Raw genomic sequence first — 6,061 nt, 5'->3', positions numbered from 1 at the left:
GGGGCGAGGCTGGGCACGGCCCCCGCCGGGCCGGTTCCTCCCCTCGCCGGGGCCGGAGGGGAGGGGACGGGGACAGGGACGGGGACAGGAACGGCGCCGGCGCCGGGGGGCGCCAGGAGGACAATGGGCCCGGGCCGGGGCTGGGGGAGGAGGGGATTAAACGGGAGATGGAGCGCTGCCGGGGGGGGTTACAAGGGAGATGGAGCGCTGCCAGTGGGGGTGGCACACATCACCCTGTAGGGAACCATGGAGGTCCCAGAGCTGGACCATGATGGCCAATGGGTCCAGGGGGTCCCTGTGGTCGTGGGGTCCCAGGAGCAGGGGACAGTAGGAGCCTTGGCAAGGCCCAGGTATGGGGCCATGCCCAGGGGGTCTGGCGGTCCCCAAGAGCAGGGGATGGCAATGATCAAGGTGCCTGGGGAGGATCCCAGAACAAGAGGGGACCTGTGCAACAGGGATACCTGGAACAGAGCCATTATGTCCAAGGGGTCTAGGGAGTCCTGGGGAGTGGGGTCACAGGCCAAAGGGCCTGTGAGCATCCAGGAACAAGAATAAGGATGACAAGGGACCTGGGGGTCCTCTGGAGTGCGGGGGTGCAGGTTCCCCTGAGCATAGGATGGTCATGGTCAAGGGGTCCAGGTGGTCCCAGGATAAGGGGGACCTGTGCAATGAAGGTCCCCACAGCAGGTCTGGGGTTGCCAGGGAGTGAGGATGGTGATAGCCATGGTGTCTGAAGGATCACCCAGGAGTGGAGGCCATGGCTGGGGTGGCGATGACCCCCCACATATTGATGCTGGGGGTATAAGGTGGCAGCTATTTGGGGTAGAGCAGGAGGTTGTGGTGTGGCTGTTTGGGTCAGGCAAACCCAGGGGCTATGAACACTGCCATGGGGGTGGGGGTGGGAAGAAGATGCAGGACCTTCATCTTCTGCATGAGGTGTGGATGCTGGCGGTGCCTCCCTCTGCCTTGGCTGTGATCCTGCATCATCAGGGGCCACCAGCTCTGCAGGGCAGCCAGTCTGTGGAGGTTTGCCCACCACCCTTGAAATGGTGCTCAGGTTTCTAAAGGAGCCAGGGGCTCCCAAGGCGGCAGGGTATGAAGCAAGGCTGTGTCCTGAACTCGGACAGCTGGTCCAGCGAGGAGAGAGGGCCCCAGCCTGCCCCTAGAGCAAGAGCTGATTCCCACTTGCCTCCAAGCTGGGCAAGCCCACCCTGCCACTGTTCCTTCCTCTGTACTTCTTTAGGATCACTTTAATTCATTTTTTCCACAGTTAGGGATGTAACAGCCTCCACTCCCAAGTTGCCTGAGGCAACTGCACAGGACATGCCATTTAAAACCCAGAACTGGCCTTTACCACAACATCCCCATGGGGAAACTGCTGAGGACCCCATCACCTCCCCTCCATGGGCTTGGTTCCCCATCAAACCAGCCCCATGTGATGCTCACCTGGGAGGACTCGGGCTGCTCCCCAGGGGTAGGGCTGTGGTCTGGTCTGGTGTCCAGGCTATCACTCACTCCCCTTCCCTGCTGGGCATTTCTGCCAGAAGAGTCCAGGCAAAACATTTCATATCTCCATTGCAAAGATGGCGTGCATGAGTCAGGGCCTGATGCTGCTTCATCCTGCATTTCAGTGCTATTTACTTGTCAGCGTGGGAAAGCTGAGGTTTCTTGTAGGACGTGTGAGGCTCAGGTTCTCCTACGCCAAGAGGGGTACATGGAAGATGTTGCAGGAGGGTTGGGATTTGAGTGCTGGGATCTCGGAGACAACCTCTGCCCTGGAGGTCCTGGGGACCAGCCGGCAGGAGACCTAGGCTAGCCCTGGAAAGGGATTTCTTGTCTGTCCCTGTAACCACCAGCCATGGGCCTTGGGAGCAGTGCTGGCATCTCAAAGGGGTTGAACCAGGGTCTTGTTAGCACCACCCTCATCCAGAGATCCACGTTTGCCCCCAACCCTAAATTCCCAGGATGGCAGCATGTGCCCACAGGCTGCTCTCAGCACCTGGGTTGAACCAGGCATCCCAGACCTCAGCCTCATCACCCCTCAGCCAGCCGCAGTGGCCAACGGACCCCTGTGCTTCACAGCATCTTTCTCTGCTGGGCCATGGGGTGCCTTGAGAGCTTATCCTACAAACGCCTGCTGAGGGGCTGGAGGAATGTCTGCTGATACAGACACTCATCTCCATCCCTGGTACATCTGTTTTAACAGCTTGTCCTAGGCTTTTTGGATGGCAACCAGTTTTCAGCTGATTTCAGCCTCTCCCGCTGAGTCACCAGGGGCTCTGCATCCAGGCTGTGTTCGCCTTCTCACCTCGAAGGGAGAAAACACCCGGGATGCCAGGGAGCACAGGGACCCTTTAATCCCTCAACTGGGACCCAGCCCAGCACCCAGCACTTCAATGGGGTCAGATCTTCCCTGCCTTCAGGGCTGCCTTTCACCCTCTTCTGCGGGTCCAGCAGCCAAGAGGTTTCCTCTGAACTGGTCAGGGATGAGATAGGGTCAGATTCATATCTTCCTGACATTGTGCAAATTTAAACCTCTTCCTCCTCCAATTGCCAGGGATTTCTATGGGAATAAATGATTTTTCACACTGGGGATTTATCTTCTCCGCATGAAGTCCAACTTTATCAAATAACAGCTTTTAGATGGCTACCTTGCCAAAGGAGCAGGGCCATGTGGCTGAAATAATTGCACAATAAATTTGGCTTGGGAAGAGCACAAGCTCTCCGAGGTCTAAGCTGGAGGGACTGGGGTATCACCCCATGTGGGGATTCAGAAATTGCCTGCACGCAGAGCCTTCCGCACCCTGAATTGTGTGATTAAAGGGAAGCGAAGGGGGTTTTACAGCACGGATTTTTCCACATTATTTTTCATTGCGCTTTTAATGCAGGTCAGCATGGCATTTTCCACGTGGCTTTCCCTGTGCTTTTAGCTCAGCCACGTGCCACTAAGCCAGTCGAACAGAAGTCTGGCTCCGGAGGTGGAATCAGGGAGGTTTCAGCCCTGGACAGGGACTCCCCAGGATCTTGCTGGGGGTTTGGGGATGCTGCTTGCAGACTTGTGTCATTTCCCAGCATTTATCACACACCTCCGATGCTCATTTCCAGGTCCTGCGGTGGCACCAGCATTTCCCGAGGACCTGAGGAGCCCTCTGCCCAGAGAAGTCAGTGATGATGCTGAAGTTGGGCCACAGCTGTCTGAGGGATGTCCTGTCCCTTGTGCCAAAGAGGGGGGATCGTGTTGGGGATATGTCCAGCACAGGGGATGTTCCCCGGCACCCAGGGCCTGCCCAGAGAGGGGTATCCACCAAGTGCTGCCACAGCCGAACCCCTTGGTCTCTCCCAACTGGGCTTTGCTACAGTCTCCTGGGGCTGGGGCCAGATTCCTACCTTCTTTGTACTGCCACACATATCAGAACTGTTGGGTGGTGATGGACACAGGCTCAGGCTGGCCATCAGGCCAACACCCTGAACCTCGGTCCACCAAAGCAAGTGGGTCTGAGGAGACAAACCGAGCTCTGAATACACCCCACAGTGAGCTGTCCCCCCATGCCACTCAGGGCCAGGTTCCCCACCTGTGCTGGCAGCCAGCCATCGGCCTCCCCAGCAGCACGGGGACTCCTGTCTGGGCTCCTGCAAATCCTGAGCAGCCTGGGAGCTGCCTCGTCTGTGCCACAGTGTGCTGGGCATCCGCCCCAGTGGGACGGGAGCCAGAAGAGGGAGGAAGAAGTTGGGTGCTGCGGGAACATAAGTGGTGTAGGAAAGGCTGTCAGAAGCATGGTGCTGCTCACCAGACCTGAGCCTCTGCCCTGCCGCTGCAGGCTAGCGGGCTGGAGTAGAGTGTGTTGTCCCAGGGCCATTCACTCCCTCGTCCCCAGCCAGCCTCCATCCTCCCCCATGGTGAGCAGAGGGGACCAAGCCAGGCAGCAGGCAGCAGGAGATGCTATTTTAAGCCCCCTGGCTTCCCAGCTGGACCCTTCCACTCCTTGTGTTTCCCAAGGACTCACCCCGGCCAGCGTCATTTTGCAGCCCCCTCCTTCCCCCATGCGTGGGTTTACCCCTCCAGCGGCAGCGCAGAGTAATTTTCCATGGCACTGCCAATGCCAGCATCAGCGTAGGGAGCACGGGAGGAGCTGTTGTCACCGATGCAAAAGTGGCAGCTCCTTTCTGTCCCCTGGCTGGAACCGCTCTGAGTCATGACTCCATAACCAGAGCGCAGCGGACAGCCAGGGACCTGCGGTCCCAAGCCCTGGGATGGATCCAGCTGACCCCATGTAGTGACAGGGGCTCCAGATCCTCCCTGAAGCCCAGGGTTATGTGCAGGGGTGGGGATGGGGTTTTACACTGTCTACCTGTACTGAGCACCACTGCAAGCCAGAAACATCCATGTGAAGCTTTCACGTATCTCCATGTAGGAGGTCTTCTTGCGGGATTTGTTGGTAGGGAAACTGAGGCACAGAGCAGCTGGGCCCGGGCAGGGGCTGCCAGGCTCACAAGCCTTATCTACAGGCAGCCTTATGGCAGCTCTGCTTTCAGCATGGTGTGGCAGAGAGCAGGGCAGGTGGATGGGGAAAAGGGAGCTGAGATGGGGATGCTGCTGGGGCTCCAGAGCATCCACTCCAGCGAAAGCTCAGCTCCCAGCAGGGTCCCCCTCCCTCTCCAAGGGTCACTTCTCTTGAACAAGACCAGCTTGAGAGCAATGGGCTGCCCTTCTAGCCGGGATCCCCGGCATTGGAGCTGCCTCAGCAGTCATGCCTGCAAGTGGAGAGGCAGGGGGGCCAGAACTGCTGAACCCAGCAATGCCACTGCTGGCAAAGGGGAGGTGGCAGGACTTGAGGACCTTTCATTTCCCCCATCTCTGGAAGAAACCTGGAGAGATTTCATGAAAAAGAGGGAAAGGCCATAAAACTCTAACAAAAATGCTCCAGCCCAGCCCTGTTCCTCCCCAAAGCTCCTGTTGCAAGGACCACGGTGCCGTCTTGACCTGGCAGAGGCAAGCTGGGACCTCCAACCCCGCTGCAGGTACCTCCGCACCCTTTGGCCACCCTTCCCACAGCAGCACCCGGTGCTGGCAGTGCCGCGAGGACCCGTCCGGTGGAGGACAGCTGCCACCGACAGAGAGCGACCGTAGAGATGACCAGCAAGGGAAGCAGAGGTCTGAATCCAAGCTCTGAGGCAGGGGAGGGTTTGACGCATGGCCGACAGCTCCAGGGTGCATCCTGCACTGCACTCGGGGCTAATTGGGGGCAGGAGGAGAAGCAGCCTGGAGCAGATGTGCTGGCTGCCTGTGTTGGCTGGGCAAGAGATCGGTGTGGTTGATGCGCCTGTATCGACGGGTTTCACAGGGATTAGGTACCACCCCAAGGCGCAGGCAGTCCAGTGATGATGAGCAGAGGATTCAGAGCTAAATTTAGCTGTGTGATGTTTTTATTGATGCCCTTAAATAAAGACATTGTTTGGAGCTTGTGGCTGCTGGCCCTGCCTTGCTCAGCCCTGGACCTTTGATGGGCTGTTTCAGCCAAGCTGTTCAAAAGGGGGAGAAACAAGGAGAATTAGCAGTTGGTGAGACATATCCCAACGGCCTATTTCCAAAAATGCCCAGGAGCCATCTCTCAGAAACCAGCAGTGCACACAAAGCAGTGAAAGGGTGACCTCGGTGGCCGTGGGGACGTGCTTGTGCTGAGGCAGAGCTGTCTGCCAGGCAGAGCTGCTCCACGGGCATGGGACCACGTGCTGTGGAGGCATGGCCGTAGCAAGGGGGGTATCAGGCTGGCTTGGACTCAAGGCAGTGGTGCTGGAGCACCGGCTGTTGGTGATGGGCCCCATCCTGCATCCCATTGCCTGCCCACCCTAGGGCAGGCACGATCTGCCCCAGCCTTGTATCCGCAGGGCAGCAAAAGGCCCACAGCTTGCTGGCTCCAAAATAATCAGGGCCAGAATGACAGCAAGGAAATTGGACCTTGGACACTTCAAAAGAGACCCCTCAAACCCTGCCCAGAGCCCCCAGATTGGTCCCAGGATGGGTCAGTCCCCCCAGAACTGCTGGGCTTCATGCAGAACAAGG

This window comes from Aptenodytes patagonicus, chromosome 11, assembly GCF_965638725.1.
Source record: "Aptenodytes patagonicus chromosome 11, bAptPat1.pri.cur, whole genome shotgun sequence".
Lineage (NCBI taxonomy): Eukaryota > Metazoa > Chordata > Aves > Sphenisciformes > Spheniscidae > Aptenodytes > Aptenodytes patagonicus.
Note: the sequence above shows the minus strand (reverse complement) of the source record.